The 26,066-nt window shown below is 38.2% G+C and overlaps 1 long non-coding RNA gene across 2 annotated transcripts in view; it reads left to right on the forward strand.

Annotated features, from left to right (window-relative positions):
• Positions 1-2,651: 2,651 nt before the first annotated feature.
• The window catches only part of LOC311436737, a 32,249-nt gene continuing 8,834 nt past the window's right edge, over positions 2,652-26,066 (forward strand). Inside the window, exons 1-3 of one of the 2 annotated variants that reach the window (XR_014693074.1) lie at positions 2,652-2,801; positions 17,814-17,849; positions 23,870-23,954. This is a non-coding gene — a long non-coding RNA (uncharacterized lncRNA). Of the gene's footprint in view, positions 2,858-17,813; positions 17,850-23,869; positions 23,955-26,066 lie in introns of both variants that reach the window. The other variant, XR_014693075.1, reaches the window with a different exon arrangement.

The following is a 26,066-nucleotide window of genomic DNA, read 5'->3' on the forward strand; positions in this document are numbered from 1 at the left end:
TAGTCAGGAGCCAGAAAGACGGGAAGGGAGCAGAAAGATGAGCCTGTGGTGATGTATTCTTAGCCTTATTTCCAACTTCAGATGCACAAGATCTTTGTCCAGTTTACTCTAACTATGGCAAATGACCTAGTTCAGTGCTGTGGATTCTGTTACAAACGATGCAAAGAGAATAAACAATTTGGAAGAGTTATTTAATTATAAGTTGGTAATTACATGGTAGCATATACCATGCTCAGATGATACATTGCTGCCAAACTGGTTGGAAGTGCGAGGCAAAAGCAGATTAAAGCTATGCAGTAGAAAATTGGTGCCTAGCCCTCCATGACTCCATCAGAGAAGAGCAACATCATTCTACAGATAAACAAACAAAAAAACAAGTGTCTCCTTTCCACCCATTGTGGTCTGTGTGAAAGTATACATATCCTGAAGACTCAGGGAGATGTTTTTTAAGACTTCTGTCCCACAGGAATCTCACTGTTTTTTGGTTGGTTAGTTGCTTACTTCTTACTTGCTCTTTTATTTATTTATATATTTTTTTATCTTTTTAATTTCAGCAGCAGTATGCACAGTCTTCAGAGAAATAGGAAGAGTGGGTTGGCTTTTGGAGCAGCATTAATTTGCAGGGGGTTCAGATGAGAGAGGACAGAGTGCAAAAAGAACCCATTATGGTTGTAGGAAAGCATCTTCATCTTTTTGACTGTTTGAAGCTCATAGGTGCTCTATAAAATGCCACTCAGATTTTGTTTTGGCAAGAAATTGTTCCTCAGCTTCAAAGGTATATGTTGAATCCGAAAGGAATGATAATTTAGACTGAGATGATTCTCTCTGTGTGAATACCAGATCCATACAGAATCCCTGGCAGCTGAAGAAAGGTTGAGTATAAATGATTGATTGTAAAGAATACACAGGATTATGTTTTGTTTGTTTGCATTGTTTTTATAGAATCATAGAAAGACAAATGCTTGCAACATGCTTGAGACAGTGCCTGTTTCATTATTTAATAAACCAATGAGAATTCAGTGGAGTTCTGAGAAGAGTATTTCTTTGTTTGCTTGTTTTCTGGTATTGTCTAAACTTCTGAGAGCAATTTAAGTGCCTGAAAAATATGTCAGATTGAGATGGAATACCAGCTTAGCTTATTCTCTAGCCTGACAGTGGTAGAATAAACTTTCTTTTTTATTTCTCTGCTCGTTCCAGACAGGAGAAATCACCTTTGAGAACGCAAAGCAAAGTTTGTGACATTCAAATCCTCCTTCCTCTCCAATGCTGAGAGTGAGCATTATGTGGTTGCTATGTCAGCCTTGGTTCCCTGAAAGCAATTTTATTGACAGAGTAATAGAAATACGGTTGTGATCATTACTATCTTATAAATAAAAATAAAATCTCTGCACAGATCTATATTTTCTGAGGATAAAAACAATAAAGGCTGAATTCAGAAGATAAATATATTAAGCAAGATGCAGATAAACCCTTGGTGACTGCTGGGGATAATGTTTTCCTAGCTATGGAATTCACTGTGAACAAAGCATCAATATCTGTCTATGGGCTTCTGTAAAAGAAAACATTTAATGTAGTGTTAAATGAGGCTTTGCACTTCTCTTTTTGAACTTTTCGGGGTCATCAGTCTGTAGGGTAAGGGAGAAAAAAGTACTATTTTACACAGCTAGACCCATTATAATTTCAATCAAGTAATAAATCATTTAGGAAAAATTTTTCTCTAAAAAGAGAGCATGCTCAGAACTGTTCTGCAATGTACAACTCCCTCTGCCCCCCTGCCCTTCTTTTCTTGTGGTTACTGGAAATCTGCAGAACAGAATCATTCCTATGTAGCCTAGTAAACATGAGTCTAGTGCATCTGACCAGTCATACTAATCGCTTCCTAGTATTTTATTTGTCATTGCTTTCTGCTTATGAGCTTATGTGGCAATCCTGCCTTACGTTCAGTTACATCTGTCTGATTTCTTATGTTTATTTCCCAGCTTCCAACTGACTGTACTTGGCCATCCTACTCTGCTGTGCAGAGTTTAAACTAGGCCTTTTTGTTCTCACTTCTAAAGCAGTGGGCTGAAGAGATAGGAATTTTGATGAAATGTAGTAACTTGTGTATTTAGGATGTCAGACACAGACATTGCTATTTTCTCTTTTTTCCACCCTGGAAGAAGTCTCTTTATCTTGTTCATCTTTGGCTGCCAAATCATAAAGCTTTTACCAGCCAAATCATAAAGCTTTTGTTTCCAACTGTATTTTATTTTATTTTACTTTTTTTTTTTTTTTTTTTTTAATGTCCTGAGATAAGTGCACAGCAGCTCTGTGCAAGTGCAAATGGATGGCAGCCGTATCACACATCTAATATAATTTCTGTAAGAACAAAATACAGTGCCATCTAACAGTGTTACTGTAGGATGACAATACTTCTATACAATGGAAATTCCTAAAATTGTCCAACTAAAGTTCTCTATTTTTAAGATCAATTGTAGTTTCCACCACTCACAGCTAACGATGACCATTAATGCCCCTTAGGCAGCAGTAACAAGCTTTAGCACCTCAAAGTACACAACTTCATCTACTTTCACTAATTAAAGCAGCTGGGATTGAATCTAGCACCATAGTAGCCAGATGTTCTCTTTTAGACCAAAAGGGGCTTTATCCCCATTTGAAATATTCCTCATTGATCTCCTGCAATAAAGCACCTGACAATAACAGATGTTTCTTGTTAAAAACAAACAAACAAGCAAACAAACAAAAACAACCAACAACAACAACAAAAAGCCATGAGTCTGTCTTCTTCCTTTTTTGTAAAGGTAAGCTACGTTCTGGCTGTTGTGGAGCTGAGAAATAAATTTCAGTTACTTGATGTGTAAGTGTTGCTATTATCCTAAAAACGTGGGTGTTTGGTAATCTTCAGTTATCAGTGAAGACCTCAAACACTGATGGCTACATTTACTTGCTATAAAAAAATTCCACACCTTCTTTTAATCCTGCTTTTGTATTTGCCCCAAAGCACCTCAGTTTAGGAAGGGGCAAGCAGATCGGTGTCCATGTTTTGTCTGAGCCCTCTCATGATCTGAACTTACCTCTTGTTTATCAGAAAGGGTTGTTCTAATATATGTTTTCCATTTATGGGTTTATAATTATTTCTTTTTGTAGAATGCACGTACTGTGGGCAACTCTCCTCATGTCTCTTCTGAATCTAGCTGTTCTGAATTTGGCCCCTTACCAGTGCTATCAAAGTTTAGGGCTGGCTTTCCTAAGATCTTTCTCTTGTTACAGCTGTGAATTAAAGAAAGCAAACATAAAAACATATCTAGTGTAGTGGTGGGATATTGATCTGAGAGAGGAAAGATACAGGTTTCTAATCCTGTGTCAAGGTCTCTTTCTCTGTATTTTATTTGTTGATATTTGAGTGTAGTGTGACAAGGCTCCTGGCTTTTTACATCTCCATTTCCACTGAACAGGGCTCTGTGTTACAGAGTAACTTCAAAACTCTATTTGCAGAGACCAGTGTATTTATGGAATCTACAGGATGGTTGTATGCAGAAAAGTACATCTTTCTTTCAAAAGTTAACCTTTTATGTAAATACTGTATACTGAAGCATGTAGTTATTCTATAGACTTAGTCTTCCTGGACTTTCAAGGACTAGAAGACAACAAAAAATTCTAATTTATCTTTTTTTTTTTTCTTTTTTTTTTTTTTCCCCTAGATAAATGATTCCTAAACAATGACAAAGACATCAATCTCTGAGTGTTCACGTTAAAGAGAATGGAAAACAATATATGCAAAAGCAAAACTTCTCCTACTTCCATGTATCTCATCTTAATAAAGAGAAGTAAACTAAGCATATTTGCCGATCTCTAGGGTGAATATTGGCATAAAATACAATTCAATATAATTAGAATTATATTTAGACTTTCTACAGTTTTGTTCTCAAATATCCAAAAGGTTTTTCTATAGCAAAGTTCAAGTATTGTGCTAAAGAAGGGTTGAAACAAAAGCCATCTTTTTGACTCAAAATGTAAGGTAGTAATTAAACTCAATTCAGCAAGGAGAAAGAACATTAGCCAACCTGCAGCACTGCAGGCAAGTCGTGTTGTGATTCACTTGTCTGTGTTAAGTTTTCTGGGGGCACACTCTAATCCCATTGGCATCAGTATAAGTATTTCTGTATAACTCCTGAGTTATACAAATACATAGGATACGGGACCAAAGTTACTAACACAGGCTCCATAAGGACTTAGCTATATTTTCTTTCTTGAATTCTGCTTGTGGTGTTGTCATCTACCTCACAGGTTGAGTCATTTTATCTGCAGTTTTATCTACAGGTCTTAATTTTACATTCATAATGTGATGAATTGATCACCACCACTATATCACCAGATCATTTACATTCCTTTTACTTTTTTTACTTTTAATATTTTACATAAATAATTTTTCATTCTTTTTTTCTGAATGAAAATAATATAATGAATGACTTTTTTTTTTTTTTTTAAGTGTATGCTATTAAAGGATTCAGTTTTATGAGGTGTCCTTTTATTTCTTCTACAGAATGATTTAAGGATTTTATGACAATGAGACCTATAAAGGTTATCTTTCAAAAATAATGAGGTAAATTGTTCTCATCTTTTTCTCCCTACAGCAGTGGATTCTCTTTTTTATTATTATTATTTGAGTGTGAAGATGTGCAAATTATTTTAAATTTGTGAGAAAAAAAATATTTGTCTCAGCAGATTAGCTTGCATCTTGCAGAATATAAGTTTGGGTAAGGCAGAGGTGTTTGTCTTCTGATTATTTAATATAATTAGCTTTAGCGAGGTGACCTTTCAGAACATTATTCCTCGCAAATCAATTTGTATGCAGTTTGGTTGTGGAAAGTTACACAAGTTACAATGTGAAACAAAAAGTAGATATTAGCACATATTGTTAGCCTCCATAATTAACACAGCCTGTAATTCAGCTCTATACCTGTCATAGAAATAGCGTATTATTGTGACATTATGTAAGGGAGGAATAGGTGATCAAAAACAGATGTAAAACTGAACTGCTACCTCCTCTCTCCTGAAGGCTACCTACTTTAATTTATATTAAAAACAAATGTGGTTCAATAACTTCCCATTCTCTTCAAGCTCGGATGGCTGCTAGCACTCCAAACACTGTATCAGATCTTGCAGTGCTCATTAATTAGAGTTTACTGATTTTCAGCCAAGGTTTAAAATTCTAATATCCCTCATGCTTTATAATGAACATCCTTGGGACTTGAGAAAATCAGCGAGCTCCTAGACACTACTTATCAGCAGCTCCTCCATCTTTTGGCTCTACTAATTGCTAGCAAATACAGGGCTTCTACTTATTATCCTATATAAATCCAAAAAATCACCTGAAGCAAATACTTTACTTTTCAGACCTCTAAAGAATGTGAAATCGAAGCCATAACTCTTCCTAAATTTTTAGCCCTGAGTTGACTAAACAGAAGTTTGTATAGAAGTTCACCAACTATTCACAAAGAGAAGTAAATGTACAGTTGTACAACATTTGTTGTATGTTAACAAATGAGGCAACAATGGGAAAGGAACCTGATACATCCAGTTGTCCCAGCCATCTACAGATAATTGAATCTGGCATCACATCTTCTCCATGGCAGTTGTTTGACATCAGGGATTAGAAACATATTCCCATGTTTGAATTCATGACACAAGATTAGCTTTAGTTTAGGCCACCATCTCACTCACCAGCAACCCATGGCCCAGGGTGAAAGTCTCTGATAACTTGTCCTGATTTGCTGAAAGTCCTCAAATATCTACACATGCTGCTTCTTTCTCTAAAAATAATTGTATGAAACGGTTTTGAGAATTTGCGTGGTGGGCTTTCCCTACATGAATAAAAGCAAATTTCTCTGGTTGAAGATAAAAATTACTTTGCAGCTCTCTAGGACCATGATAGCCAGCAATCATAGTTCTGAACAGGGCTGGTACGATAATTATTTTAACAGTTGCAGAAAGCGTGTGGGAGAATGACTTCGTACAGCAGTTGTCTGATTTCTATTAAAAGCAAATATACCTTTGAAGCATGGAAACATATTTTCAGTCAAAAGGAGCATTTGTACTCCCATAGTAAGCACGCACTGCACAGAAGTAATTCCTTTCTACTGCCAAATAATAGATTTACTGTGTACCCAATTCTGCTGAGAGAAGAGTGCCCCAAAAAGGAAGAAAAACATGTAAGCAACGTGTTAAATACAGTTAATTTAGGAAAAGTTAAGTACTTCATGCACAGCATACATTCCTGGAAATATCTGCCTTTATTATCTGCTTGTTTATCGAGTCTTTTGTAACGGGGCCCTGAGCTGGCTGGAGCATGGAGGTAAAACTCCCCCAGTTTTCCAGGAAGTGAGGAAGGCCTCAGAGAAAGCAAAATGCATGTCTTGAAAGTTGCCTTTCTACAGAATACAAAGTACTGAGCTGAACAAAATAGCTCTTTTAAGTAAAAATAAATAAAAAATCTCTGAATACCCAGGTGAGACAGAGCAAATTAACAGGTTTGAATGTGAATCTAATCTGCCAACCTCCAGGGTCACTAGGAAACGTATTTCTTTACAGGCCTGTAATCCAAGTGAGCTTTGCTGGGCAAACTTCTCCCGGTGGTGTCTGGTTTCTTATGAAAAAAAACCACATCTGTTTTCTGTCAACCTTGGGGCCTGCTAAGCAAATCCTTTTCCCTTTTCCCTAATGAGTGTCCCAATTTACAGTTAGGACTACTGTCTCCTTGTTTCATGGATATCTTCCTCTTGCTTGCCTCACTCTATGTGCAAAATGTTCCCTTCAGCTATGAATGTTCACTCGTTTCTACCATGAGCTTCTGCCTGTCTTGAGGTGCAGCAGCCATCACAAGACAGAAAAGCAACTGAGCCATACAGTAAGGGACACAATAATTACACAGGACAACATGCTGGAGAGCAGAATTCTCCATTGAAAGAAAATTGTAGGAGTGCAATTGTAAGAGATTTTACTGATTAAAAATATGAAGACAAAAAGGATGAGAACTGACCCACAGGCAAAAAACTCAAGAGAAAGCAAAACCCCTAAAACAAGTTGAAATAAAAATACCAGCTGATTTTAGGTATAGAGAATAGTAAGGGAAAAGGGGAAAGGGAAGAAACAGAAAGAGAAAGCATGCATTTTTTCATGTTATGTTACCTTGCATGCTACTGAAAGTGGAATCATTACAACAGATCACTTCTGTTGAGAAAAGCAGATTGGACCATGGGAACATTATTTTAGTTTAAATTCAGCATTTAAATTCAGTTTTACTTGTTTGTTGTGCATTTTTATTTGTTCTCAAGGTTTTGTGATTGTTCTTTCTATTTTTAAGCACATTATTAGCTAGCCCCTGGGATTCTCTTGTTATTTCTCTACTAGTTCTTGCCTATGTTCTCTTCAACAAACTACTTATAAAGGTGATTGTTTTCCAATCATACAGTGGAACAAGAGGTGCCTAAATTTTAATCCTATGAACTTTTATTGTACCCAGAACTTTTATCTTTGTGGAATAAAAATAAGAAAGATAGGTGGATACATCCTTCTGTAACTGAGATCTGCTTTTCCCATTCCGGTGTTACTTTATATGTTTCTATACAGTTCCAGAAATTGTGTTCTCTATCTATCTTTATGAAACACAAAGTGAGGTTTCACTACGATGTCTTCAAAGTCTTTCTAGTTGCAGCCAGATAATACTATAATTACATGTAGTACAATACACTAACATAAATGTACTATAATACAGTAATACTGCTTTTGAAGCGTCTCCTGCTTTCCTCAGATATCCTCTAATTGTTGTTTTGGGCCTCTTACTGAGGGTCAAAGGTTTGTTGTTTGGTATTGGGGTACATTTCGTATTGTGGTGTATGACGTCACTTGATGTATATAGGGGTATGTGCCCTCTCCTTGACTAGACAGGAAAATCTGAAAATAGGTACATTTTCAGCTCTCATATGCTAAAGTTTCTTTTCCAGAAGTCCCTAGGAAATAATAAACTTGCACATGAAAGGATATGCATTAGAATGTAAATGCTTTTTGTATATCTTTGACCATGAAAATTAACATTATTCTTAAAACTGGAATCAGTCAAATACTTTTTATTTTGCACGTTCTCCACTGAAGCCCATTCTACATAAGACAAAGAGCTCCACTTATCAAAATGGTATGATATTTCTCAGAAGTCTCTTACCACGTGAACTATTACATACTATCTCTCACAGTGGACATAGGGAAATAAGGAATTTCACATTTATATGTGAATATAAACAAAGCTCATATACTTGAGCTTCCAATTATTTATTTCCTGAGCGATGGTTTTGCAAAGACAAATAACCTTCTTTTCAAGTGTGAGGTTGAATCTCTTGCTTACACTTACATGAAGTTATAATGCTAGTCTTGTCTTTATAGTGCATCTGTACAGTGTATGATCTTTGGAGCAGATATTGCAGCAATAATCTAAATGGGAAAGTTAAGAGGATCCTGATGTCTCTGCATTTTGATGAGTTACATTAATGTAGTGGGAAAAAGTCTGAGATAGTGTATTAAAACTGTCTTGATTCCTTTCTTCTTCTTCTTCTTCTTTTTTTTTTTTTTTCTCTACCAAAAATGAAAGACAGAAGTATTCATTTTTAATATGATTTGTGATGGCTGCAATACAAAAGAATAAGTAGAAAACTGCTACTTCCCTCCTAACCCCATGTCTTCTTGAGAAAGATTGAAACTGTCAGTCTTCGGACCCAGAGGGACAGTGGATGGATAGGCTAAACAACAAAGAAAAGAGGGAGATATTGGAAAGATATGTATAAGAATTAGCTTCATTATTAACGTGTGCTGTGTTTTTTTTCTTGTGTGTGTGTATTTTTGTTGCTTTTTTTTTTTTTTTTTTTTTTTTTCAGTATTAAATAAAAAAAAAAATTGAATATAAGATTGTTAGAAAATTAATTAGGCTAACATATTCATGCTGTGCTGTTTTTTGCCCTTTACAATTTGAATGCAAGACCTTGGCAGCCCTTATGAAGCCCTGCTCCAGCTGAAGTTCTGCATGTTCTGTTTTACCCCAGCACTAAACTTTGGAGAATTTTTTCAACATCCAGATTCTTTTGGTTACTTCTCTTCAGCCTCACTCTCAGTGTAGGTCTGGTCTTTATTTTTCTCTCAACTTTGGCAAAGGCCAAAGGGCACTGATCTGTTAAAGAAAAAGAAAAACTCAATATTCCTCATAGAAGAACTCTATAAGAAGTCCTAAGTTCAATTTGGAAGATGCATCCTTTCTGTATGTGCAATAAGATCTGATACTCCTATCTTCACTGGAGAAAATCATAGGCTCTGAAAAGAGAAGGGTCCCTACATCTGTTATTTTACCCATCTAAAATGAAATACAAATTGGAAAGATTCAGGATTGTTGATATTTACACTTTTTCTTCCATCGTTTTCTACATCTCTCCTTATGTCCTAGTGAATTTTTTACTTTCTACACTGTTCATGTGAAAAAATGTCTCTGTTGCATCCTTTTTGCTTTACGCTTCTCAGTTACAGAAGATGGTTACTACAGTAACAATTCTTATATATATAATTATAGCCCTTTACCCCATATAAAATAAAAATAAGAACTTAAAGAATTAAATTGAAGAATTTAAGTACTCCCCTAAAATTTTTCTGCCAAATTGGCTGTAAGCCCTTGTGCAGGGATTACAAAAATTGATAAGTGAAAAACTAGTTGTGAAATACACAGAAGCATTTCCTTTTCTGAAATCCTTTCAAAATTATACTTTTATTTCTAAATAAGTATGAGAATTTGTTGGTGCAAATCCTACATAAAAGACTGAGAAAGAAAAATGCAAGCAAGGGGCAGGATCTGTAATGCGCATGTGATTGCAGATGCTGGAAGCTTTACAGCCCAGAAGGTACAGCATTTAAAAAAAAATCTGTCAGTCAGATCTGTATGCACAGGGGAACAGAAGCAACACTGGGGAAGGCAGATGGGTCAAAGAGCTGCTCAGACGAATTGCTACACGCTTATTCTCTTAAAGGGTTTAATCTGATCTGGAACAGGCAAGTCATTTCTCCTGAGGGGTAGTCAATGCCACTTTCAAACTGTGTTTATAAGGAAATGGTTTGAATAAGCAATAAAAGAGCTTAACAATTAAAAAAAAAATAATAATAAAATTGTATGTAGTTGTCCTGCAACCTTTCCTAAAGGAAAATGGCAGTGAAGGAGTAATTGGAAAGAATGTGTTATTTTTACCAAAAGGTAATGTAACAAAAATGCAGTTGTCACCCGCCTAGGGCAACTTTTCCTGTACTGCTGTTCTGTCATGCTGATCTGCTGGCACACCTGTCTCTTCATCTTCCCTTAACTTATTTCAGAAATACAATAATTTCCACATCAATGTCACTGATAAATACATCACATCACAAGAAAAAGCAAATCTGTGGTACAAGTCTTTAACTGATGTAGTTCCCTGCTATCTTGCTTTGAGACCAAGACCCTGCTAAGATATGTTAGTAGATGTTACGCTGCACAGAAGCTTCTCTGATTTTTTATGAGCAAACTGCCAGACTCTAAGAAGAGGGAAAAAAGCATCACTTTATTCTTTAAAGGTCTGAGGGAATGTAGTAATAGTGTAGTAATATACTATTTACTATATACTATTATAATTATAGAAAGAAAAGAAAGAAAAAAAAAAAAGCAATGCTAACGCTTGACACCATGCAACAAACCTCCAGAGAAGGGGATGCACTTGTGGTCCTGACATTGATTTAAGGAACAGATATAGAATTAAACCTTGTGAAGCATACATAAAGGGGAGCAAATCTGTTTAAGACAAATTCAGTAAGATTTGCTAATATTGAGCATCTTCTTTCACAGTGGGTCCCACGAGTGACAATCCTATCCACTGAACAGTCTTTGTATGGACTGTAGAAAACTGGATTTCAGTAGTATGCTTAAAAAAAAAAAAAGAAAAAAAAAAAGATGATGGATGGAATCCATGATGGTGATGGAATCAGACCAGCTGTAAATAATTCTAAAGTTGCAAACAATTTTGAAGTCTATATCATTGCCAAATGTATTACATAAATATTACCCAAAGTTTGGTTCACAGTGTTGAGACAAAGCAGTGAATCTAGGACAAATAGAAAGTGTTCACAATTAAAATGATGAAATAAATATTTTAGAATACTTGCTGAATCATTTCTTTTCTGTATTTGGACATGGAATTTAAAAATTATTTCTGTTGAAGCCTGCAATTACAAAGTTTATTTCATGTTTAATCAGCGTCACTAAAACAGCTGTGAAATATATGCACATATACTTTTACTACCCTCTTCAACAGAGGCTAATCAGCAACCCATCTTCATCTGTGCATGTCTTAAAGAGTTTCATAAAGAATACAAGAGAAGGAGGAAGAGTTTAAAAAAAAAAAAAATAAACACACATTATATGAATTATCTGGAAAAACAGAATTATGTCTTTCACATTTTGTGACTTGTTAAGACCTTGTTTTTTTTTTCCAAGTGCACAAACTTCAAATGTTATCGAGGATTTTTTTCTGTGAATAACTATGGGTCCCTTTATTATTTCTAAGCAGCTCATTAGAAGTATTGATTGCTGTAAGTGAATTATAGATGAGATTGTTTGAGCATAAAAGTAGACTTCTGTTCTTGTTCAGATCAGCATCATTCTCCAAAGTAATTCCCTTCAGCAAGTAGTTATCTTTAAATATTTAAGTTCAATAGCCACACAGAAACTTTCGTTAAATTAATAGCCTGAAAGAAAATACAGATTTGCTATGGTGCTTATTTGGATAATCAAACTAACATTATATGTATTAAGAAGCTATTTTGTCTAATAGTGGTGAAAGCAGGGGTTCACGTCAATGTTCACATTACAGCTCTTAACAGCAAAATGATAATGAAGCCAGATCATTTCTGCTTATGCAGTGCAGTATTTCTTATAGGAAGTATTTTCTAGTATGTGCACTTTTGGATGTTACACTCTAAGAAGGACATAAAACTACTGGAGAGTGTTCAAAGGAGGGCAACAAAGATGGTGAAGAGTCTAGAGGGCGAGATGTATGAGGAGTGGCTGAGGTCCCTTGGTTTGTTCAGCCCAGAACAGAGCAGGCTGAGGGGAGGCCTCATGGCAGCCTGCAGCTCCCTCCCGCCTGCGGAGGGGCAGGCGCTGAGCTCTGCTCTCTGGGGACAGCAACAGGACCTGAGGGGACGGCATGGAGTTGGGACAGGGGAAGGTAAGGCTGGATGTTTGGGAAAGGTTCTGCACCCAGAGGTTGGTTGGGCACTGGGACAGGCTCACCACAGCAGTGGTCACGACACTGAGGCTGCCAAAGTTCAAGAAGTGTTTGGACAATACTCTCAGACACTGGTCTGATATTTGGGTAGTCCCATGGACTTGGTGGAGCCAGGAGCTGGACGTGATGATCCTTGTGGTTCCCTTCCAACTCAGGATATTCTTTGTTTCTATGATCACTTTCATGGATAAGATCATTTAAACCAGATATGATCAGCATTACATTTATATATATATAAATTATCAAGGGTATGGTATACAAAATAATGTGAACACAAACCTTTATAGCTGTTACAGAGAATAACAAAAATAATTGCTTTACCCTGAAATAACATCTGATACAAGATGTTTAAATAATAATAATATGATTTGCATGCTTGTTGAGGAAAAGTTTACTTACTGTAGAATATAGAAGATAAACCTTTGAAAGATTCGAGAGCTAAAAAATATTCCTTTGTTTTGTTTTCAGATTTGATCTAATATTTCCTCTGATAAGAAAAAATAATTTATGACAGACTATGCATTTTTGAAGCAGCACCCTGAGTTGTTAAATTCATAAAATAATTTCTATAGTTCTGTTTTTAATTAATCTTCTCTACTGCTATTGTTTTCACTGCAAAATTCGATCTACTGATCCCTTCTATGATGTCTTAGAGGAAAGAAGTAACAATAAAATATTAATGTATTCTACTATTCAGGTTCAAGAAACATCCTCAGACAAATCACATTAATGGAGGTATGTCACAAATGGAATTATGCACTTCATTAATAAGAGAAACTGAAACATTTATTGATGAAAATAGTGATTTAGCAGGGCTTAATTGTGAAAGAGACAGTAATTTAACAAAGTTCTAATGGTAATTGCAACATAACAAGATTCATGATGTTAAGGTCACATGATTGTTTACTGCATAGAGGACAAGGTCAGAATAAAAGCATCAGAATAAAAGCATCAGGGAGACCCTCACATTGAGTCATGAGGTTCATAATGGAGTCCTTTTTGCTGTCCAGATTCCAAGGAGTCTAGATATAACCAGATCCTATCCCAACCCCAGACTTAACAGTTTATGCCTAAAGGATTATATACACTATCAATCCTTTATATCAGTTAGCTAAGATTATAAAGTTTTAGCATGCTTAGCAAATTACTTTCAAAGTTTTGACAAGCTAGCTATTAGTCACTTACTGAGTATGTGTCACAGGCAAGCAATCTCTCAACCTTGAGGAGTAGCCTTGAGAGGCATCCCTGCTCAAGGGGAAGATCATGGCATGCTGCCGACTGCAGTACAGGAGAGCTCAACTGGCTCTGAGCTGTTCTCTATGTATGGGGTAAGATTGACAATTAATCATATTCACATGCCAGCCGTTGGTTGGTGCATGCTCAATTAGCCCTTGCGTCTATCTGCTCCATATCCACCTTGAGCCAGGTTCAGCTAACAAGACCAGATGCATCCATCATGCTTGCCACTGATGGTTATCGCCCAAGCAGAGTTATGGGTGAAGGGTCAGGGGGCTGCCAGGGGGCGTACACCATCATGCAGATTGACAAAAAAATTAAAACCTACCTAGGTAAACAATATGCAGACTTTGCGTGGATCAGATCCATGGATCAGTTTTAAGAAACATACAAGTCAAATCATTTTTTATACTCTTACTTTAGAATTCTTTCACTATACATTTGAGTATGTATTCATAATTTCTGGATATCAATTTTATAAATAGTACAAAATTATTTGTTCTGTCCTTTTGACATGAAATGGAAGCTGTAAGGAAACAGTACAGAAGTTATCGAGTCAATACTATGTTCTGCAGTATTACATAATGTGTACGCATTTCTGGAATAAACAGTAATTTTCTCAACAGGAAGATCAGTTTCTGAAGTAACAACAATCACTGCAGGGAGCACACAGCCTCTGCCCTCATTTTTTTTTTTCCTGTATTTTTTACTTATGTTTTCTATGTTGGCTTCTTCACAGACTTACCAGTAATTAGATCTGCTCTTGTTGCTCTCCTAGCATCCACCAAAGCTAATCAACCCACAGTTCTACATTCTAAAAATTTATTCTGTTCTTTGCTATCTTTTGGGTGTGGGGTTTGACACACACAATCTGTGACTGAGTCCCCATCTCAGTGACTGAGTATGCAAAAGTTTAGAGAAATGGAAATGACTTTGCTAAAGTTAGTTTCCTTCATAATGGGAAAATGAGAAAAAATGCCAATGCAATTTGGTGAGAAATTTTATTGTTTTTTAGATCAAGGACTGAGACATTTATTTCACATTGGAATTGTATTATAGTTTTTCAGGTTTTGATTTTTTTTTTGTTGTTGCTTGTTTTGTTTGTTTGTTTTTAAGAAATAACTCTTCAAATCTGCAACTCAAAGGCATGTGAGAGAAAAATAATTTTTCAATATTGTTTATTTCCCCCTTTATTAAACTAGAGTGTATATGAACCAAAATAGAGGAATTACTCTTAAACATCCTAAGTTAATGGCACATCAGAACTTGTTTCAATACAAAACATAACAGTAGCTGCTGTTTTATGTTTGTTTTTCAATGCACTTCAGAGTCATTACTTCACTAAACTGAACAGAATAGCAAACATCATCCATAGGAAATATTATGAAAGGAGAAATGAGTTACTATAGATAGAGTTACTCCTAATACCGCCTTGGGTCACTGCTTAAAGCCTCTGTTCTGAGGTATTCAAAAAAGGCTCAGTTTGGGCATAGCACACCATGCTCACCCTGGAGCTAAGGATGAGATCACTTCTGAATTTTGGCTTTTTCTTGCTCCTTTAATTCTTATTTCCTGCTGTGTTATTGGACAATAAGTATAGTAAGTGATAGTTTTAATGGTTAGTCATCTTTTTTATCCCCTGCTGAATGACCTATGTTCCATTCTTGTAATTTTAGCTGGCATAGAGCACACTATTTTAGTGACTATGTTATATATTTTATTTATACGAAATGATTGAAGAATGTAACCATTTCTAGCTAAAAAGCATCTACCCTTTGAGAGATTTATAAAACATAGTGCATACAGCAACTCAGGGCAGCCATGAATAAACTGCACGTGTATATATAGCAGATTGATACCTGCTGTAAAGTATTACGGTACACTGTATTACGGTACTCCTTCTATTCTGAAAGTTTACAAAAAGTCTTACAGCAAAGTAAGGGACAACAGAAGGAAAACACACACAAACTGGAAACAGGCACAATTTCTACATTTTTCCAGATCAAGTCATCTTGATCATACAGACTTATGTCATCATATGCACTCTCACTTGTCTACATAACCCCTAAGTATCACAGTGTCTGACTGCTGCATTCTCTCCTCAACCCTGAGGGCTGTATTTGCCCAAAGGCACATGGTTCATGTATGAGGGATATAGGAAAGACTGCTGACACACAGAAAAGCAATCCTCTGTTCTCCTACATGACCAAAATGTCTCTCTGGAAGTGCAGGAGCAGAACAAGACAGCATAGCAGTTCTTCGTCACTGTATACAACAATCCTTCACTGTCAGTCTAAATTGCCAGAAGTAGACTTGAAGAAACAAAAAAGGTTTTAAGCTCTGGTCTAAAAAACAAAACAAAACAAACAAACAAACAAAACAAAACAAAACAAAAAACTGTTCGATTAGATATTGATGTAGGTCCTACGGTTAGAAGTGGAATTAAAAAGACAGCACAATACTGGTAATTGTGAATCGTTTGTCTCTTTATTTCCTGTACCAGATTGTTAAAGAGATCTGAAATATGAGGGCTTTCAAAGATTTATAAATACTCCTTTTTCCATCTCATTCGAACGTCTTTAGAACAGAAAACAGAACACATGCTGCTGTAAAATGGCTAATGTTAGTGAGATTTGCAGATAAAGGAGAACATGTGCCCAATGTCACACAAGAAGTCTATGGCAAAGCAAAGACTTGAATCATCATCTGTTTGCTTGCTTGCTTGCTTGCTTTGTTTTAGTACTCATTTTAGTTTAAAATACTCTAAACTGAAAAGTATACTATATATCAAGGACAAATGTATAGTACTGTTTTCTTATCGTTTTCTGGTGAGAAGTCTCAGTCATAGAAAATATCTAAGTAAACAGACTTTTCTGTGAGAATCAGGAAGATCTTTCCTTTCTGTAAAGGAATCTCATTTTTCTGTAACTCAGTGATTTCACAATATCTGTGACACACAGAGCCTGTTCTAAAGCCTGTTGCAGTTAACTAAGTTTTCAAGCAGTATAGTGGTTTCCAAGCAGTTGAATTAAGTAAGGAAGATTATATGTTTGTATTTTAATAAGTCATACTTTCTCAATTTAACATTTTCAAACTAACTGAACTTTCCAAGGTCTTTATGAGCAAAATTTATCTAGTTGCTTCACATAATCATAGGACACTTCCATTTCTAAAAAAAACAACTCATGATGTCATGGTTACTGATGTCAAAAGAGTATCTGTGAGCATTTTAGTTTTTTATATCACTTTTCTAATTTTTATTCTTTTCATGTTAGAGCCACTACATAAACGTTTACTTATTTCTCATGTTTGTAAGTATAGTTCTGACATTTTATCTGATTCTAAACTACAGGGTCATCAGGCTGTCATTTTTCCTTAAGTATATCAGATTTAGGCTTTTATTTTAATTTAATTTAATTTAATTTTACTTTATTTTTTATTCACAAAGTCCCAGTGCCTAGCTCAGAGAGGAAGGGAGATCCTGTGCTTCTTTGGACATACATGGAAACCTGGACTCTTGGGACCCTCTAAGAGCTTTAGTGTTTCTTCTCAAAAATTATTTGCATTTTTTCTTTCCCTCCAATATTTTTCCATGACGTAGTTTTGACTGATTCTATAAAGTTAATGATTGTAGGAAAAGAAGTAGTTTTGGAGAAAAAAAGATAAAGGAAAAGGAAAAGAAAAAGTCTGATGTGTGAGCTTCAGAAGTTTGGTTCTTTGAATGAAGAAATACTCATACCAAATAAAACTTTAATTTGCTATTTAAAGACAGTAGTGGAAAGTATATGAAATAATCTCTGTCCCAGTTGCTTTATACTTGTGATAGAAATATTAAATTTCTGAAGCTTGCAGTATGAATGTCAGTTTATTTTCTATTTGAAGTATCTTATATTTTCCCTATATGCTCATCAATTAGGATGTCAGTCAAAATTATTTTTTTTTGAAGGAACAAGTATAGTTTCTTGAGAAGACAGAACACCGATTTTTACTTATAACAACTGATACGAAGCAAATTCATCTTCTAGTACTGCAGCAAAAGAATCTGTTAAAAGTAGCATTGTTGAACAACTGGAGTACATACTTTCCAAGCCATGATCATTCTTACACAGTGTTTTTAGAATTATATATGAATGGACAAATGTTCAAAAGTATTTAATGCATAGGTGCTGACAATATATTTTCAATTTTTTATTTCTATTGCACCTCTCCTGATGGCTCATGTGGGGTTCTTTCTCCAAGCCTGAGGCTGAGTCAGGATTTTCCATCTGGAAGCAGGTATGTGTCTAGAAGCAGTAATCTACCCATAGAAAGAGCCTCAGGGACTACAGAGATCAACCTTTTGCTGATTTAACCCATTCATTACTTGACATGGATAGGGAATATCTTCCATACCCATAAGTTCTCATCTGAATATACTGTGTGAACAAAACCCACATCTAGTCTGTTATTACTAACTTTTGTCCTATGCATCTTAGATTGTTTTAGTCAAAAGTTAAATTTTGCATTCCAATCTATTTATACTGGCAGAAAATCTATTTACACCGGCAGAAACCCTCGGATATGCTATAACTTCTCATACGTGCAGGCTTATCTCTTTAACTATTGTAGGTCCTGTATCTTCTGGAGCAGACTTTTATTAGCTCAACATGCAAACTCTGCTATGTATTGATGGTACATCTGCCAATGTTTTCTTTCCTTTTCCTATCATTTCTGGAAATATGCATCTCAAGCTATTTCTAAACTCGGGAATGACTATTTCTGGAGAAGGCAAGGAGTCATGGCTTCATTTTGACCCTTCATGAGTCCTCTTTCTCCTTCCCATCTCCCAGTGACGAGGTTTCTGAGGAACTTGTGACCTGGAAAGGTACTGTGGATATGCCACTTGCCAAGGCTCTGGGACAGACGCGTTGTGCAGCAGAGCGGGGGATCGGACAAGCAGGGCTAATTTTTGCAGCACCAAGCCCACCCGAGGGAGCCACCAGGACCCGGCAGCCCTCGTGGGGGGGTGAACGAGGCAAGAACGAGGCGTAGGCAGAGCCAGCAGCAAAGGCGGAGCCAACAGCCACCCCCCCGCGGCTGTTCATAAGCTGCCTCTAGGGAGCACGAGCGAACAGGACAGGCAAACAGGGTGTGGCGCATCAGAAGGGAGAGGCATGGCAGTTAGCGCAGCAGTTCCTGCAGGCAGGGCGAGCAGGAAAGGCAGAGCGTTCCCCCCCACCCATACGAACACCTCCTCTAATGGCGGTCTACCACTAGTTCAGCTGCAATGGTGTACACCAGGCACAGTGCGCTCTCCAGGAAGTCTGTACGCACCCAGACCCACTGCCCGCTCAAAACTGCGTCAGTTCAGGTCTCCAGGTGCAGGGAGTGCCTGAGCCTGTTGCTACCACCTGCGGGGGGCAAAGAGACTGTGTGCGTGAGGTGCAAGCAGGTGGATGACCTGGTCCGCCTCATGGCAGAACTCAAGGAGGAGGTTGAGAGGTTGAGGGATATCAGGGAGTGTGAGTGGGAGATAGACTTGTGGAGCGACTCCCTGCACGGCCTGAAGCACCTGAGGCACTGGGGTGAGACACCCGAAATGGGGGTGGACCCCCTGCCCTGTTGCTGTTGGTCAGAGGCAAGGGACCTAGGAGTTGAGGAGGAATGGAGACAGGTCCCTGCTGGACATCACAGGCGATGCCCCACCCTACTGGCACCACCTTCCCAGGTGCCCTTATGCAAGAGGTTTGAGGCCCTGGAGCTTGGGAGACCGGTAGCTGAGGAAGAGGTAGTAAGACTACCCAGGAGGATGCCTAGGGCGAGGAAGTCGACTCCGTGCCTCAGGACTGCCTCCACCAAGACAGAAAGAAGGGTGATTGTTGTGGGCGACTCCCTTCTCAGGGGAACAGAGGGACCTATTTGTCAGCCTGACCCTAACCGTAGGGAAGTCTGCTGCCTCCCTGGGGCCAGGGTCAGGGACATTGCCGGAAAGCTTCCCAACCTGGTTTGCCCCTCTGACTATTATCCTCTTTTAATAGTCCAGGCTGACAGTGATGACATTGAAGAGAGAAGCCTGAAGACCATCAAATGGGACTTTAGGGGACTGGGAGAGTTAGTGGATGGAGCGGGAGTACAGGTGGTGTTTTCGTCCATCCCTATGGTGGCAGGGAGGGGTACAGAGAGGACACGGAAAGCCCACCCAATAAACACGTGGCTCAGAGGCTGGTGCCAACGCAGAAATTTTGTGTTTTTTTTTTGACCATGGGGTGCTTTACTCGGCACCTGGCCTGATGGCCACAGACGGGTCCCTATCTCTAAGGGGAAAACGGATCCTGGGCCAGGAGCTGGTGGGGCTCATTGAGAGGGCTTTAAACTAGGTGAGAAGGGGGACGGGGCTGAAACAAGGCTTGTTAGAGCTGTGCCAGGGGGAACAATGGCAAGGCTGGGAGAGAAGGCAATGGCCCAACTGAAGTGCATCTATGCTAATGCACGCAGCATGGGTAACAAACAGGAGGAGCTGGAAGCCATCGTGCAGCAGGCAGGCTATGACTTGGTTGCCATCATGGAAACGTGGTGGGACCAGTCTCATGACTGGAGTGCTGCAATGTCTGGCTATAGGCTCTTCAGAAGGGACAGGCAGCATGGAAGGGGTATGGCTCTCTATATCAGAGAGAGTTTTGATGTTGCAGAACCTGAGGCTGGGAATGATAAGGTTGAGTCCCTATGGGTTAGGATCAGCGGGAAGGCCAACAAGGCAAGCATCCTGGTAGGGGTCTGTTATAGACTGCTGAACCAGGATGAGGAGACTGATGAGTTCTACAGGCAGCTGGCAAAAGTTGCGAAATCGTCAGCGCTTGTTCTCGTGGGGGACTTCAACTTCCCAGATATATCCTGGAAGCACAACACAGCCTAGAGAAAGCAGTCTAGGAAGTTTCTGGAGAGCGTGGAAGATAGCTTCCTGACACAGCTGGTTAGCGAGCCTACCAGGGGAGGTGCCCCGCTAGACCTTCTCTACACAAACAGAGAAGGACTGGTGGGAGATGTGGTGGTTGGAAACTGTCTTGGGCAGAGTGACCATGAAATGGTAGAGTTCTCCATTCTTGGAGAAGCCAGGAAGGAGACCAGTAAAACCGCTGTATTTCCAGAGGGCTGACTTTGAACTGTCCAGGACACTGGTTGGTAGAGTCCCTTGGGAGGCGGTTCTGAAGGGCAGAGGAGTCCAGGAAGGCTGGGTGCTCTTCAAGAAGGAAATCTTAATGGCACAGGAGTGGTCTGTCCCCATGTGCCCAAAGACGAGCCGGCGGGAAAGAAGACCAGCCTGGCTGAACAGAGAATTGTGGCTTGAGCTTAGGAGGAAAAAGAGGGTTTACAGTCTTTGGAAAAGAGGGCGGGCCACTCGGGAGGACTATAAGGATGTTGTGAGGCAGTGCAGGGACAAAATTAGAAAGGCCAAAGCTCACCTGGAGATCAATCTGGCGACTGCCGTCAAAGACAACAAAAAATGTTTTTACAAATACATTAATGCAAAACGGAGGACTATGGAGAATCTCCAGCCTTTACTGGATGCAGGGGGGAACTTAGTTACAAAAGATGAGGAAAAGGCAGAGGTGCTTAATGCCTTCTTTGCCTCAATCTTTAGCAGCAAAAACAGTTGCTCTCTGGACACCCAGTACCCTGAAGTGGTGGAAGGGGATGGGGAGCAGAATGTGGCCCTCGCTATCCATGAGGAAATGGTTGGCGACCTACTACGGCACTTGGATGTACGCAAGTTGATGGGGCCAGATGGGATCCACCCGAGGATACTGAGAGAACTGGCAGAGGAGCTGGCCAAGCCGCTTACCATCATTTATCAACAGTCCTGGCTATTGGGGGAGGTCCCAGTTGACTGGCGGCTAGCAAACGTGACGCCCATCTACAAGAAGGGCTGGAGGGCAGACCCGGGAAACTGGGAACCAGTGATCAGGCCCAGTCAGCATGGGTTTATGAAAGGCAGGTCCTGCTTGATGAACCTGATCTCCTTCTATGACAAAGTGATGCGCTTGGTGGATGAGGGAAAGGCTGTGGATGTGGTCTACCTTGACTTCAGAAAGGCTTTTGACACCGTTTCCCACAGCATTCTCCTCAAGAAACTGGCTGCTCGTGGCTTGGACTGGCGTACACTTTGTTGGGTTAAAAACTGGCTGGATAGCTAGGCCCAAAGAGTTGTGGTGAATAGAGTCAAATCCAGCTGGAGGCCAGTCACTAGTGGTGTTCCCCAGGGCTCGGTACTGGGGCCGGTCCTCTTCAATACCTTTATCGATGATCTGGATGAGGGGATCGAGTGCACCCTCAGTAAGTTCACAGATGACACCAAGTTAGGTGCGTGTGTCGATCTGCTCGAGGGTAGGAAGGCTCTGCAGGAGGATCTGGATAGGCTGGACCAATGGGCAGAGGCCAACCGTATGAAGTTCAACAAGGCCAAGTGCCGGGTCCTGCACCTGGGGCGCAATAACCCTAAGCAGAGCTACAGGCTGGGAGATGAGTGGTTGGAAAGCTGCCTGGTGGAGAAGGACCTGGGAGTAATGGTGGATAGTCGGCTAAATATGAGCCAGCAGTGTGCTCAAAAAAAAAGTCCTGCTAGGAGCGGCTGAGGGAGCTGGGCTTGTTCAGCCTGGAGAAGAGGAGGCTCAGGGGCGACCTTATCGCTCTTTATAAGTACCTTAAAGGAGGCTGTAGAGAGGTGGGGGTTGGTCTATTCTCCCACATGCCTGGTGACAGGATGAGGGGGAACAGGCTAAAATTGTGCCAGGGGTGTGTTAGGTTGAATATTAGGAAGAACTTCTTTACTGAGAGGGTTGTGAGGCATTGGAACGGGCTGCCCAGGACAGTGGTGGAGTCACCATCCCTGGAGGTCTTTAAAAGATGTTTAGATGTTGAACTTAGTGATATGGTTTAGTGGAGGACTTGTTAGTGTTAGGTCAGAGGTTGGACTCGATGATCTTGAGGTCTCTTCCAAACTAGACAATTCTGTGATTCTGTGATTCTGGACAGCTAAAGGACTGGGACCTAAGGGAATACCACAGTTATGACACATGGCTGCTGATATTCGTCTCAAGTGGAGGCCTAGGACCTGCATGCATCTGGGTCTGTAAGTGTAGCTCTCCTTGGCACACCTCTGTTGGAAACAACTGGTAGTGCCAGCAGCCTGTTACAATGAGTTGCGAGGATTCCTCCTTCTCCCACAGCCTTTTTCTGTTATGACTGATAACTTTTGTTTTGCCCTATTAAAGACAGAATTCTAAGCTCCAATTCAGAACTTCTCTTAAACACTTAATCATACTTCAGTCATTTCTGAAAATGGTGCTTTGCATGCTTTGTCTGCTGTCAAACAAATAACAAAAGTATCACTAGGATAGCAATCAGCTACCTAAAACCACAGTTTCTTTCTGAGAAGCTTGTGATATTTGTTTGATCATATACATGTTCAATTAACCTCAGTTGCTCAGGTTTTCATCACAGTTATGTATCTCTCAATTTCTATACCATATGCAGGCATTTCTTAAACAATTTTTTACCCCATCACAGTCCAACCTGTATATTGAATATGGTCAAACTTTGCTTACACAAAGGTGGGTGTGCATGTATTAACTATAATAACATGAAACCTAGAAGGAAAACTGTTGGTAAATTTCAGCTTGAGTATCAAAAAAAGTCTTACCTAAATCTTCTCTAAGATATCATCCAAAGATTTCAGCTGAAAACTTCCAAACAACTAATCTAAGATAGATAATTGGTACAAAAAATTTTATCTCCAAACTTAAGTGAAAACAGGAAAATAGAATTCTGTGCTCAGAAGGCTGGGGAAGTAATAATTACTCCTAATTATGGTATACTCAAAAAACTTCCAAATCTGACAGTTATAGGGGAAGAGTGATTTGTTTCTTTTAATTTATTTCTTAATTTAATTTACTTAATAAAATTTAATTTATTTATAAATAATGCTAAATATTTTCAGTTTATATTTATTATTTTTGCTGAATTTTCTGGAGTTTACTTGCAATTTACAAAACATTAAATTATAGCAACTGTTTGTGAAGGAAATGAAACTCACATTTATGGATTTCTTGAAAAGCTATTCTGTTTATTCTAAAATGAAATATCTGCTCATATTTTTATTTTTATAAAAATAAATTAAACCAAGTATTCTCACCTTAGTAAATTCTACTAGGCCAAACCTATTTGACAGATTATTCAAATTTGTATTAGGAAAGAATTAAAAATTGCATTTTTATCTCCAAAGTGATAACAAAGAATGTGTAATCTGATATTTACTGCAGAATACTTGAAGTGGATATATACGTTTTGGAAAATAATCTTGGAATGAATGCTTACATATTAAAATTCTGGAAAGATAAAAATAAGGTAAGAAAGACTTTTTTTTTTTTTTCATGTGACATGCAAAGTTGTTTATTATGTAGTTATACAAAGATAGAGTGCAAAACTGCTGCCTAAAGGAAGGTATATATTGGAGACTACAAAGTACAGTGAAGGTAACAGTAGTCTTGTGGTTTGGACAACCTGTGCTGACACCAGGCAGGACTCAAATTTGAAAGCTCTCAGAACAAGAATAAACAAGTTTAAGCATTTGTTTTACTGGCAGAAGACAAAGATTGAACTTCTACGCTGAAATCAAACTCACTTTTTCCAGAAAAACTCACAGTAATTAAGTGCAAATGAGTGCTTACAGATGCCTCCATGTGTTGCACAAACAGACCAGTGAACTACTGGAAATTTTTCTAATCAGTTTTTTGGCAATGATTTCACTTTTTGTAGACCAAACCCAACAAAAAATATTTCTTTAAAAAAAATAATAATCTAATTTCTACTTGACTTAAAGGTAGTCACTAGCTTACGTGCAAAGATACCTACTAATATGGAGCATATTTAAAGGCTAAATACATGCACATAATACATATGCATTCTTCATCTGAGGTAACTGCATCCAAAATGATAGAAGCTTTCCAGGCAGATTACACCAGTGTCACTAGAACAGCTACAGTCTAATTAAGGTTAAGAATGGATGAACAGCATCAACAAAGCTAAATGAATGTCAGAGATATACATGTATTTCAAAGGGGACTATGACTGGGGAGAAAAAATAAAAAAAAAAAAAAAAAGGAAGGATAAGCAACATTAATGTTGCATCAGTGTGGTTAGAAGTATAGGCTGAATATGCTGGGACAGAAATTTGAAAAGTTGCTCTAATATGACTTGTCAAATTTATTATACGGTTTATAAATTCTGCCACAGACTCCTACAGGTCGTGTTTTCTTGGCAATTCTTTTTCGAGAGAAGACCCATTTGTTTTTGTGGGATATAGTAGGTAACTTTAGAAACCTAAGTTCTACATTCATATCCCTCCCACAACCAGTAAAACTGTTGTTTTTACTATGTGATTTTTTTAAACCACACAGCAATGATCACATATATTGTGTAGTTTACTCTTCTCTGGGGAGATGGGATCTGGATAACTTGATTCATCATATTTGTGACAAAGGCAGAAGGCATTTTTGCTTCTTTTATTGGCAGATGGTAAAAGATCAGGTAAGCTGTTCAAAGATGTACAGTTCATGTAGTTTATGATAGGTTTGAAATTTCTCCTTACTCTTTTCTATTGTTGCTTTGAGACCTTGAACCTGTGAACTGATGAAGACCTTTTGACCCTGTTCCAGTATATGGGAAATAAGACTGCACAGGCTTGACCATTAATAAGCTGTGTTTATAAATGGCATAAACCAGCAAATACACAAAGTAATTTGTGCATGCATTTGTTTATATTCATATATGTATTTGCAAAATAATTTATTTTCATTATCCATTTCCTATGTCAAACAACTGTGGTCCAAACATTTCTATGCTTGGGAAAATCAGATTTATTTTTTTTTCAGTATAAACATTTTGTTAATATAATCTGAGGATTTAGAATAAAGCAACACCATTATCTAGCCTACCTTGAATCTGTGATATTACAGTTGCTCAAAGGAATGTCAAAATCAGTAACAGTATGAAGGCAGCAGTTGTTCTGACAGCTGAAGCATGAACTGAATCTGTCTAGCAAAATTAGCCTAATATGGTCAAATTGCTTTTGCTTTTTAACTGTGTATGGGCAACAGCCAGACACTGTGTGTGACTTTCACATCAAAAGCGGTACATTTCACAGCATGCTTTACATTCAGCCTTGCTTACTGTAAGAACCATCAGTTAAAAAACACCATATACTGGAATTACATAGCAAATCACTCTGGTCATTAATAAACAATAGGAAAACAATACCTCTTTGTCTTTTTTTTTTCTTTTTTTTTTTTTTTTTTTTTTTTCCTCCAAAGCCTTCACTGCAATGCTTCACAGTTTCTATTTTTTCTTCACACCAATACTAATTAAACTTCTGCAAGGAATCTTATTCCTCACACGTAGATAAAAATCCTATATTATGCTTTGTTTCTGCTTATTACAGTATGATAGCTTCAAACTTAA

This window comes from Aythya ferina (genome assembly GCF_964211825.1).
Source record: "Aythya ferina genome assembly, chromosome: 4".
Classification (NCBI taxonomy): Eukaryota; Metazoa; Chordata; class Aves; order Anseriformes; family Anatidae; genus Aythya; species Aythya ferina.